Source organism: Sciurus vulgaris, assembly GCF_902686455.1.
Source record: "Sciurus vulgaris genome assembly, chromosome: 1".
Classification (NCBI taxonomy): Eukaryota; Metazoa; Chordata; class Mammalia; order Rodentia; family Sciuridae; genus Sciurus; species Sciurus vulgaris.
In genome coordinates this window covers 109,742,593-109,755,739 of record NC_136461.1, presented here as the reverse complement: position 1 = coordinate 109,755,739, position 13,147 = coordinate 109,742,593, and the positions used below count along the sequence as shown (strand labels likewise).

General features: G+C 40.1%; 1 long non-coding RNA gene across 1 annotated transcript; it reads right to left on the bottom strand.

Annotated features, from left to right (window-relative positions):
- Window positions 1-3,480: 3,480 nt before the first annotated feature.
- On the bottom strand, window positions 3,481-11,585 carry LOC306655290. The gene is made up of 3 exons (XR_013762249.1): window positions 11,564-11,585; window positions 9,050-9,259; window positions 3,481-5,006 (listed from the first exon to the last, which is right to left on the bottom strand). It is a non-coding gene; the product is annotated as an uncharacterized lncRNA (long non-coding RNA).
- Window positions 11,586-13,147: the final 1,562 nt, after the last annotated feature.

The following is a 13,147-nucleotide window of genomic DNA, read 5'->3' as shown; positions in this document are numbered from 1 at the left end:
ACAGTATTTCTTATAAATATGAGTGTAGCAAAACTCTGGACCTAATGGACACTAAATGTGTAGTATATGATCTGCAACCATTCTCTACCAAATTCATCCTGGGTCAATAATAACTTTTTTAATGGAATTCAGGAATTCCATTACAGGCTTAGATAAATCTCAGCACCAGTATCATTACACAGAGTAATTGGAAAATGTGAGGTGAGAAAAGCCACACCTCATAATGATTGATGTCCATCTATATTTTCCATGAGCCCTATATTGTTCAATATGTGAGCAAACTGAAAACAAAAATATCATATTTACAATTCTTCTCAAAATGGGTGGACTTTACATGTATTCAAGGTTATATACAAGAATGTTTTAATCACATTAACCTTAGAAATAGCTCTTGTGTAACTAGAATGAAATTCATACATAACAAATATGAAATGTAGTGTTTAGTGATAGTAGGAAACAAAAACAAAGCAAGGAGGTTAAGAGGCAGTGATGTCAAACTTTATTTAGGTTTAGTGAAACACCAACAAATGCCCAGTAAGAGAAAAGATGTCAATATAAAAATGGAAGATAACAAGAGTAATATTGATAAAAGAAAAAGCCCAAAACAATCATATATAGTGCTCTTGTATTTTGTGGCAGCAGGGCCGGGGGGAAGGTTTGGTACTGGAGGTTTAACCCAGGGGCAATTTACCATCCCCAATCCTTTACATTTTTTATTTTGAGACAGGGTCTCATGAAGTTGCTGAGGGTCTTGCTAAGTTGCTGAGGCGGGCCTTGAAATTGTGATCCTCTTTTCTCAGCTTCCTGAGCTGGGATTCCAGGCATTCATCACTGAGCCCAGCTCCTCTGTATATTTTGAGAGACTTAGAAATAATGAGTGGATCAGAGAAGAACATCATGACAGTTTTATATTGGCAAAATTTACACTTTTCACTTGAGGAAAAGCCTTAAGATCCATTTTAATGCTAAAGAAATGGCGAGGTGACTTCTGTGTAGTGCTGAGGAAAATATGACTTGTTGGGAAACTACTTCTGCTCACACAGAAAGGAGAAGCATGAAGTATGCTCAGTTGTTTGGGGAAAGAGAGGTTGGCGGTATTGGTGTAAGGCTACACAACTGCTAAGACAGGCAAATGAGTGGGGGTCCACATCTGTGATGACCTTCTGAAGAGACCAGGTGGCCTGTGGGTCAGCCTGGATAAGGCAACTGAAAGGCAAGGGCTCTCCACATTCCATGACATCTCCAACCATCTGTTAGACTGTTACTTGGTGCACTGGCCCCACCTGCTCACTCCTGAGTCTGAGTCTGAGCTACAGGCGAGACTTCAGCTCTGAGCTTTGACATCTGGAGTCTTGTTTTGTGTACTAAGGACTCTTCAAAGTTACAGGGTGCTGATCAACATTTTCTCAAAAGTAATTCAATGATTAGGCTATTGTCATCCCTTAGACCTCGTGAAACTGATTTCATTTGTCTTTAACCCATGACATGTTTGGGTTTCTTCACTGCAGTCCCAGACTGTACCTTTTCTGTCTCAAATATCATCATGGCAGTATCTGTCAGCCCTTCACCTGATCTATAGACAGAAATGAATCTCCTAGAAATCAAAAGGAATTGTAGCTCAACTGAAAGACAACAAACAGCAGTTTCGAGACCTCAAAGAAAAATTTCTTATATCTAAATCTACAACCTACTGTCTGGTCAACCAGCTGCAGAAATACTGTAAATTGTAGATGGGGTCACAGTCAGCAAGTGATGAATGATCAGCTGTTTCCTCTGAGAAACAAGATGTTTTCCAACTTTATTTTCCTCTTCTTTCATGTAATTCCATCCTTAACACATTTTTAGAAATTAAGTATTGATATTTTACCTTCAATTTACTGACAATGGAAAAATGAGGCACAAAGACTATAGCATCTTCTAGTTTACTTGTAGGTGTAGAGTGGGAATATGGTTAATGTCCCAGCTACTGACTGCTATTGGAGGCATAAATTGCCTGTTCTTATCAAGAACAGCTCACACCTTTTTTTACTAGGATCCTCTCTGTATCATATCAGATCCTATAGGCATATAACAAGTGCATTGGTCTAAGAGACCGGGACTAATGATTTTCCACTCAGTTCAAGCTTCTTTTGAGTACTAAGTGGACAGCACTTTCTGTTATGCTGGGAACCAGTTTGACAGTGCACAGTACCTTCTTTAAAGGAGCTCAAGTACAGTCTGGCACTAACTGAAACAGTGGTATCCAGAAGTGACATATTCAAGACCAGGGACTCTGCTGGTGAGAAATCCCCATTTCCAGGGACACAGGCTCTTCTTATGAATGCAGGACAGTCTTCTCCCTGCAGTGCAATATAAGGTTTCTGCCAGGTGTGGTGGTTCATACCTGTAGTCCCAGAGGCTCAGGAGGCTGAGGCAGGAGGCAGGAGGATCGCAAGTTCAAAACTAGCCTCAGAAAAGCAAGGCACTATACAATTCAGTGAGGCTCTGTCTCTAAATAAAGTACAAAATAGGGCTGGGGATGTGGCTCAGTGGTTGAGTGACCCTGAGTTCAATCCCTGGTACCTGAGCCGGTGAACCTTCAGAGTTGCTAGATAGCCAGCCAGCTGCTGTATGGTCTGAAATATGTGCTATGAGATCAAGGTGAGAGTGAAGCTAGGTGGAGAAGACTGTCAGCCCCAGTAAAACTCAAGATGCTCAGAAGGTTGGAGGCCCTTCCCTCCAACCGTCAGCTTGGCAATGGGAGCCCAGTGGCTTCTCAGTAAGGTGGGCTGTTGGGACTAAAGGAATCATGGGAAAAGGACCTGTGCTAATCATATGGTAAGAAATAACCTGGCTTGAATTTGCCTCATTTACCTACATTTTTTTTCCCAAAAATTTATTGGCATTTTTTTTTTCATATGGAAGGAATAAAAAAAAAATGTACAGAAAGTTGTTAAGGAATTCAAGAATTAAATTTTGGGAAAAGGCAGACTATATTTTAGTAATTTTTCTTTTAGAATCATAGTATAATCATAGGAAAAAAAATGAAGAAATATATCCCTCAAGACCCTATTAACTGTGTATAGAGTATGGCACCAGCCAGTCTCCTACACTCTAATCCAGGTTTCTTGTCTTCAGTTTCCTACTCTGTTTATGTGGTATATCACAGTACCTACATTTATGAGTTGTCATGTAGGTCTTAATTCTCTTATTGTTCTTACATCAGTGCCTGGCATAGAGTAAACATTGATAGTTTACTGTTCTATTACTTCCCACTTAATACAAACTTTTAGTGTTAGGCATATTTCTTTCAGGCATTTACAGTCTTAAGGCTTATACTTTACACAAGTGTATCAAGATAAAACTTTTTATGTTGGAGATGTTGTTTTCTGAAGTTGTGAGCATAAAGGAACCTTCAGCCCTGTAGTGCTAAGGGCCTACCTGAGTGCACACAGAATCTGTGATTCATGCCCAGCTTAGTATTTGACTCAAGGGGCTGTACTTTGGTAATTACAGTAGTCGAGGATCAGAGTCAGATGTGAATCTGATTGCCAAATACATTGAATTACCCTCCTATGATACTTCCTGTGTCTTTGAACTTCTCTTTCCTCATCTATAGATTGAGGATAATCAAATACCATGTATTTGGGGAGATTTCAAAAGGTGGAGGTCCCTGCATATAGCCTGGGACTTAAAGTTCCTGTTGTCCTGGGGCGGGCCTGCCTTCTCCTCTGAAGGCAGTGCCTACAGCAGCATATCCAGCTGTCCACTGAGGAAGGTACATTTGTCTCTTCTCAGAATGTGAAAAGGACAAAGACATCAATGATTGTGTGCTGGGGGAGAAGTTTCAGTGCAAGGATGGGGAGCTAGCAGAGAGGCTGACACTAGCTGAGAAGCTCAGGAGAGGGGGCTATGTGCAGTTCAGGCAGGTAGGAAGGTGTGTGAATCAACTCTGGCAGTTCAGCTGGGGGAACCAAGAGCTCATTTGAGCAAGAAAGGGCGTAAGTCCCATGACAGGCACATGCCTCCCAAATAATTATAAAACTACAAATCAACAAATCATGTTGTGCACAATGGTCTAAAATTGTTATGGAAAGCTTCATTTCCACTTTTCCAAAATGCATCGAGCTAAAATAATTATCAAATATAAAATTAAGCAAGTTTTTTTGTGAGCAACCTAGTTGTGTGACCTTTGGTGTAGTCACAATGTCGTGCAAGTGCTGCCTCATTTACTCTTAGTCCCAATAACCTCCTGAGTGCTGCTGACTTCTTGAGTCTGTCAGTCTCTTCTTCTTTCATTGTTCCCATTAACCCCAGCTGTGTGAATCAGGACACATTTTGTGTATAGCTTATATTTCATTCTGGCACAATGCACTATGTGTATTACCACATGGAAATGTCCTTGGTCAAATGGGAAAATGAAGGGGCATCTTTATGAAGAAGATTCAGAAGACACCTAACTTTAGAGAATGTATAGGTTTCTTACAGAGCACTTTCTTACACAGGGGAGGTCTTTGTTTGCCTACACCCCTTTTCTTCCTTTTATCGTAGGCTAAGAGAATTCTGCTTTGAGAGTTCCTTGGGTATGTTCTCACCAAAAGCTCTGTCAAAGTTCAGATGATCTATTGTAAAACTCTGCAAGCTTAAATTTATCTGTATTCTATTTTGGAAAATTCCAATATCATATTCAAGATCAAACCCTGGGGCTGTCCCAGTTAAGGAAGAAATTACAACAGTGGAGAGATGTGTCATTTCTACTCAACTAATATCTGAAGTACCTTCTCACCCAGGAACACTCGGACTGCCACCAAGGGCCAGGCCTCCATGAGCTTCTGGCTGAGGGGCACAGGTTGGCAAAGTGGCTGATCCTCAAACAGCCCATGTAAAGTGGCCAGAGGCCCTGATTACACTGGGCAGCTCCCAGGTTCCAGGTTCCTGAATCTCAGGATGCTCCATTCACCAAGTGATCTTTTGACCAGCTCTTCTGTTTTCCATGTCAAATTTAGGGTATGACAAGATCAGGATGCCTGAGTGAGAACACAGAAGAAAAATACATAGTGTGAAAAGTCAAGGCAGTCCAACAATGTCATTTCTCCCTGGTTAAAAATAGCTTCAGGTTGAAAAGGCAACATCTACCTCATGTTTAAGTAGAGAAAGGGGATGTGACAGAAGGCCACATGTTAAACTGACATCACTCTGGACTAGGATTGAGAGTGTCCCAGCCTCCAGCTGACTGCTTTGCTTACTACTGTGGGCCAGGATCATTTTATCTCTACTGATTCTCTGTGTCCTGATCTATAGAAATAGCTGCAGAGTATATATAACCAACATGTGTGGGATGAATATTCATGAGTGCTTTGGAAATTATATAGACCCTCAGTCTTTGGACTTTGTTTAGGGCCTTGATACAGTTACATCTGATGATGGGAATGTTGCTTTACACTCCCAACACCTTCCATAGAGAGAATTTCTCCTTAAAACAACCGAGACTGTGTTTTTATGTTTGTTATGCCTAATCAGGCAAGAGTGACACATGATTATAATTAAAGACCAGTTTACAGTGGGATTCACTCTATGTTGTTCATTGTATTGGCTGTGGAAAATATATAATGATGTGTATCTTCCATGCAAAAATAGAGTTTAAGTAAAATTATAAATGCTCATGGACTTCTGGTATTAAATGAGTCAGAATTGTACTGAAGGACTCCCCTGTGATGCATTCAGAGACACCTCTCTCAGATTCTTATCACTTATCAATACCCCATTCTGATTCTGATGCTGCCCTCCTAGCTAACATCTGGAAATTCTCTGTCCTAAGTCATGATCAGGCTTGAGACCTGATCTGGGTCTCAAGTTACCCAGCAGTTACAGGATGGGAGAGATGCCTCTTTTCCCCTTAGTCAGCATCTCAGGGACCTCCTCACCAAGGAAGACTCTGACAGTCACAAGAGGGGGTTACCAAGAGCAACTGGCTGATGGGAGCAGGGGGGCAGATCACTTTTCCCACAAACTCAACCCAGGTAAGTGGCCTCAGGCCCTTGTTACACTGAGCAGCTCCATGGTCCCTGGGTCACAGAAAACTTCACACCTCTATAAGTAACCTTTTTAGCAGGTTTTATTATTCATCTCACATTTGAACCTTGAGAAGTTGGCTTGGTTGGAAAGACAAAGGAGAAACTCATGGAGAGTGAAGACCAGTATTAAAGCAATCCCTTTAAAGATTAAACATGAAACTTTTCAATACGATCTCCCAAATATTCTAAATTCATATATAAATATTATGTTACCATGCCTAAGTAGGCCAGGAGGACACATAACTACTTCATGTTTGACAGAATATTTCTGAATTCTCAGAGAATCATGAAAATGAGAAAGAACAAGAAGAAAAACCACTGTCCAAAAATGAATGAGCAGTACAGGTCAAATACGGAGAGGGTCCTTGGAAGGACAGAGAGAAATGTGGCCATATTCATGACACGAAGATACACACAAACTGCTGATTTTACTGATTTCATTCACCCAAACAACACTGCCATTTCCCACTTGCCATGTGTGTTTTCCTTCTAGGATTTGTAGAGTTACTCTGTATCAGTCTTAGGGGATTTCCTGTACTCCTAGGTTCCATCCAACATCTCACATATGGTCAAAAGGCAGGGTAAGATTCACACCTCCTTCCACATTCTTTGCCTTCAGTAGTAGGAATATCACAGCAAGGAATCCATACATACATATGTTTATATCTATACACAAGTGTAGATATATACATATATATTTGTATCTGTATATATACATGTACACACACGTACACACAAACACACAAACACACACACACACACACACACATAGGTATTTTTTCATAGTATTCAAAGAAAAAGACCCAGAAAGTATATGAACCACCAAGGTGTGTGTTTACTAGTCCCCTGAGGCTAAATTGTGCAAAAAATTTATGCACAGTTGTCCAAAGTGTACAAGAATTCTGGTTTGAAAGCTTCAAAGGGATATTGTCATTGAAATTTCTGTCAAACCCCTAATATGCTATTATATATTCATTGAGTTCTAATCATAAATTTCCCCTTGTATCCTACCTTAGGGATTTCAATGTTCTAATTGAAGTTGAGGCATGAGAATTGGTCCAGTTAAGGGAGAAGTTGCAGGAAGGGAAGATGCTTCTTTCTTTAACAATAGGCATCACAAGGACTTCCTTACCCAGCATGACCCTGAGGTCTTGGAGAGAACTGGCTGAGGAGTGCAAGCTGGCAGAGCACCTTGTTCTCAAGCAGAGCCAGGTAAGGTGCCCAGAGGCCCTGCTCACAAGAAGCTGCTCCAAGGTGCCCAGGTCACATGGGACTCCATTAGGCAAGCCATCTTTGCACCTGCTCTCATGGTATCTACATTTTGTTTGGAGTCTTGAAAGATCAGGACAGCCTCAGTTGGAGGACACTGGGTAGAGGCCATAGTGTTCCAACTCTATGATGGTGTGTGTCATTTAGATAGCAAGCAGCATACACCCAGCATCCTTGCAGGAAGGAGAGTGTGACAGGTGGAAGTTTGTGAGATTGAAAAGAGCCTGGGCTGAGAATGAAAACTTTCCAGGTATCCTCATGCTGATTTTATTGTGGGCAAATGGGTGATTTATCCTTCCTGGTTTAGGTTTCCTCATCTCTAAAAATGTTGAAAATGTGCATTACGTGGTAGCTGGAGCATTCAAGTACGGAATGTCCATGAGTGTACTGTCAGGGATAAAGTCACTCCCAGCGGTTGGTTTAACTTTATGTAGTAGGAATATGGGGGTAGGATGTAGGGGGCACACTGGAATACTTAGCAGGTAACATGGAATTTTCCCTGGTTAATTGATAGAAGGAGATATGGAGGATCCTGTGAAGTCCCCAGATGTATGAAGTGTCATGGGACAGGATTTGTCATTCTTCCCTATAGAAGGAAGGAGTAGGTTTTCTGTGAAAGTCATGGCGGGAGGTAAATCACCAAGCCTGGGAAACTGCCATGTGTCATGAGGTAGGTACAGCTGGAGTATCCCAAAGTTCACTGGTTGTCTCCAGTTTCTATTGATATGGGGAAGCAAAGACACTTTCTCTTTGCCCAATTAAACAAAAGCATGCTACTAAGGATATCCATTAGATCAGGGCCACTTTCATCTCATGGATAAGAATTCCCTGGCAGGTCATTTTTTTTTTTTAAAGCAAAACATGACACCTTTTTAAATTCTGATAATTTAAATTGGCACTGATAATTTCCCTGTGCCAAGATAGGCCACTGTGTTCCTAATGATGAGGTAGAACGCCTAATATCTAAATGGGCTTTTATAAATTTGAGTATAGGAAATCGTAAAGAGCATCAGGATGAAGAACAAGCATCAACACAATCACTGCACCTCAGGGGACTGTCATTGGAGGGTAATGAGTAGGCAAAAAGGAGCATACAAACAGGCCAAAATAGCCATGTTCATGATGCAATGATAGAGAAAATCTGCTGGTGACACTGATTTCTTTTGCTCAACTAGTCTGCACTGCCTATTTGTGGCATTTGTATCATTTGTGTCATCCAAAGTGAACTGACCAGGCACAGGAGTGTTCATTACTTTCACAGCTGACTGGTTCCCTCTTCTGTAATTAAGAACTAAAGTGAGAGGCATGTGTTTCCTGCTTGGGTCACTTTTGTTCGTTGGCAGGTATTTCATAGCCCAAAACACCAAACTCACAAAATGAAAATTCATATCCCATCCTCTGGGTGTCTATAAATGCCTCAGGGGCCTGTTTTCACTTGGGCACTGCATTTAAGATGTAACAAGAAAAGAAAAGGTCACAGTTCACCAAAAAGTGAGCCAGAATCACAATTGGAAGGCATTTGGGAACTATTCTCTCAGTAATCTCTCAAAGTCCTCATCATCTATCTATTCACCATTCCCATTCTGAAAATGTCTACTATCCCACCTTAGGAAATATTATTTCCTGGCCCAAATTCAGGTATGAGAACTGACCCAGTTACCCCAGCAGCCACAGGAAGGGAGAGATTCCTCCTCCTACCTCAGTCAGCATCTCAAGAAATTCCTCACCCAAAAAGACTCTGACGCCACCAGGAGCAGGACTTCTGCAATCAACTGGTTGAGGACTGCAGGCTGGTAGAAAGCCTTGGATGGCCTTGATCACACTGAACTGCTCCAAAGTCCTTGCCTCACAGGACACCCCACACGTCCACCAGGAACACTGCACCAGCAGTCCTGGTTTCCACATCACATTTGAGGCCATGGCAGGATGAGTCCAGTCTGGGTGGGGAAAAAAAAGAGAACTGCACTGTATTGGAGGTCACAGTATTCCAACTGTCTCTAGCCTCCTTGATGGTGTGAGGCCTCTGGAGCAAGAGGTAGCAACTAGAAGTTCTCAAGGACAGGAGGCAGATTCTTAGAGTGCAAAGAGCCTGAACTAGTAAAGAAAGTTTACCCAGCTCTTCCTGAGCATTGGCTTTTATACCTGTAGGCATATGATTCACTACTGCCTTCTAGGTTTTTTGCTTCCTCTTCTGTAAAATGAATCAAATAATGTGTTGCATTTTGCTCTAGCAATTGAATGAAGGAATTCCCATGAACTCGTTTTAAGACACTATAGTGCTAATGTTTGGGGTTGCTTCAGTTAAAATGGAATGAGGTGATGGAAATGTTGGTTTATACTAGAACAGACTTCAAAGTTGCCTCCAGTAGACTGCAGAAACCAATTTGGAGATACCTACAAAGTCCCCAGTATAGAGAGGGATGAGGTACAGCAAGTAGATTTTATTTCAGAATTTTGAGGGGGGCACAGAGCTACTAAACCTGGGAATGAGCTTTGTAGAAGGAAGAGAGTATACATATAGCTAGAGAAATCCAATGAAACCTGGCCAAGTATCCAGTGATCTGGAGACCAAAATACATTTTGACTCTACCCAATCAACTCAGAGCATGCGATAATAATGGTCCAACTAACTAGTAATCGTGTGCATGTCAATTCAAACCATTTCTTAAAAATCAACATATGAGGTCATTCAGTACAATCATGTATGTGCATCCTAAATTCATATATACGTAATTTATGTCTTCATGCTCAGGTAGGCCACTGTATTGAAATGTGTAAAACAGAGATTTTATGACTTCTGGACATTTTTGAATTTGTAGAATCTGATGATGAGAAGGAGGATGAAAAGAAGGAAAATCACTGGATTCCATGTAACAATTAATGATAAACAAGGGTGATCTAACAGTTTTAAAATACACATCATGAGGTCAAAAGTAGTTACAGATTACACAAAGTTAAAAAAAGCCTTCTGATTGTCATGATATTTTTCACTCAATCAAAGGTGACAGCCCTTTTAGCCACGTCATGGTTTTTATTTGTGGTAGTTGTAGAATGAATCTGTCTGAGGGAAAAAAGCAGTCTTAGGGACTTTTGTTCATAAAGACTCACTTTATGATTGTGTTAGTTAACTTGCCAACATTGTGACAAAATACCTGAGATAAACAACTTTAAAAAAGGAAAGATTCATTTAAATTAATATTTTGAGAGGTTTAGTTCATGGTTTCTTGGCCCCTTTTCTTTGAACCTGTGGTGAAGCCAGTTTGGTTGGGGTCATGTGGTGGAGCAAAGGGGTTCACATCATTGTGTCCAGGAAGTGAGAGAACAGAAAGGGTCCAAGTCCCAATGTCCCCTTCAAGGGCATGCCTCCAATGACTTCCTCAAAATAGAACTCAGCTCCTAAAGTTTCCACCACTCTCATCAACTGGGGATCCAACATTCAACACATAAGTGTGTATTGAAAATACAAGATTGAAACCATAGAAATGATCTTACAGTCTACCTTAGTGAATGTTCCATGTAATCCTGATATGAATATGTTCTCTATCTGCTGGATCTAATGTTCTATAAATCCTTGTGGTTTTCAAATCCTTTATAGTCATACAAACTTTTTTCTTTTCTTGTACTTGTTCTATAGATTACAGACAGATGAGTGTTTACAACTCTATATATGACAGTAGATTTCCTTTAGTTCTTGTCATTTATTCTCTGTGCATTTTGAAGTTCTTGTATTAGGTGTGTGCATATTTATGAATTTCATGTTTTCTTAAAGTATCAACTACTTTATCATTATGGAATGTCCCTCTTTAGTTCTGGTCATATTCCTTGTCTGGAAACCTATTTTAGGGAGCTTGTATTTTTTGCCATATCAACTCAGCTTAATTAGAACTAAGTTCCCTAGAATCTCCTTTGTTGAACAGGTCTCAGAATTGGCCCAAAGAGGAATTAGTTAAAAGAGAGATATGTACGAGAGTAAGTATATGTTGTTCTCTTAGGACTGTAGTGGTTAAGTGTGGTGATGGACAGATGGAGAGCTACTGGGGTCCATATTTTCCTAGCTCCCTCCCTTCCATTCTGCAGGCAGCTCTTCATGACTGCTGTCAGCGCAGACCCACAGGGGCACGAGGTCCATCACCAGATGTTTGGCTGCAGACCCACAAAGGAACAGCTTCCTACATGAGTTGAGTACTTCTTTCTTTGAGGTCACACTTGGGCTAATAGATATATCAGCTCTCATGAATTACCTCTTTGGTGATTCTTCTGACCTTCCAACTCTGATATTTAGATCCTCTCTTCTCCAATTCTTCCTCAAAATTTTATGGGAAATGAAAATGTTATTCTCTGAGAAAGTAAGAAAGTTAATGTTCTAACTGGTGATTCTGAAAAAAAGAAAGAAAACACCTTACCAATGTCAAGAATGACGTGGGGTATCATTAAAAATCCTAAAAATATTGAAATGTCTTAAGAAAATATGAAAACAATTATGAACTACCCTACCCACATAGATTTAAGTGTTGATCCATTTCTTGAAAACCCCCACACTACTAAACTCACACAAAATGAAACAAATAAGCTGACTAGTGCTATAACTGTTATTAAAACTTTATTCATAATAAAAAGTAATCTCTAGTCCACATTGATTAACTGGGAAATTTTGTTAACAATTAAAGAAAAAAATTATAAATGCTACATAATTTTTTCCAGAAAGTGGAAAAGGAAACACTTTATAATTTGCTTTGTGAAGTCAGCATGACCTTGATAAAAAAACTAAGGAGACCTCTGCTTTCTTAAGAAACAAAAAGAAAATCCCAAAACCTACAGAACAATAACCATCATGAACATACATGCAAAAATTTGTAATAAAATATTAACAAATTCCAGAAATATACAAAATGAGCAATACAATAAAGTGGGTATGATTTTTTTTCTAATGTGAACTCAACTGCATTATGGTATACACCAACAGTTGGTGAGACATTATTTCTACTTATGTATAGGAAAGATTAGTTAGTATTTGACCCAGAGGACTGGTAATGGAGATCCATCGACACTGACATGGTTACACATCATTCATCAATGGCTCCATGAAAATAAAGGTAGAGGACTGAGCATGGTGGCTCACACCTGTAATCCCACTTCTTGAGAAGCTGAGGCAGGAGGATCTCAAGTTCAAGGCCAGTCTGGGAAACTCAGTGAGACCTGTCACAAAATGAAATAAAAATGGCTGGAATATGCCTCAGTGGCAGATTGGTGTCCTAGTATGTGGAAGGTTCTGAGTTCAATCTCCTGTACTGCAAAGAATGACAACAGCAATAACAATCAAGATGGTAGAATAACTAATTCACTTTGTCTTCTGGAGCTGGGACAGTCATCTCTTCAACTTTGCAGTGAAAGCTCCCCTGCTTCTTAAGCTTTGGGACTCAGACTGAATTACATCTGGTTCTCTAGCTTTGACAGCATATCATGTGACTTCTTGGCCTTCACAATTGTAAGTCAATTCTCATAATGCTTCCTCTCATATCTGTATATCTTATTAGTTTTCTTTTTTTGGGGGGAGAAACTTCCTTAATTCCTGGATTAATCCCAGGGTTGCCTGACTGACTTACTGGAAAATAATTACAGTAATTGTTGTAATTCACTATGTTGATAGTCTAAATATTAAAACCACATAATAATATCAACTGATGCAGAAACTATATTTGACACTATGTGTTACACTACCCAATTTTAAGACTCACTATAAAGCTAGTTAGCAAGATATTGTATTATAGGCAAAGGGATAAACACATATGAATTTAACAAAAAGATTAATATTCAGAACCAGGGCC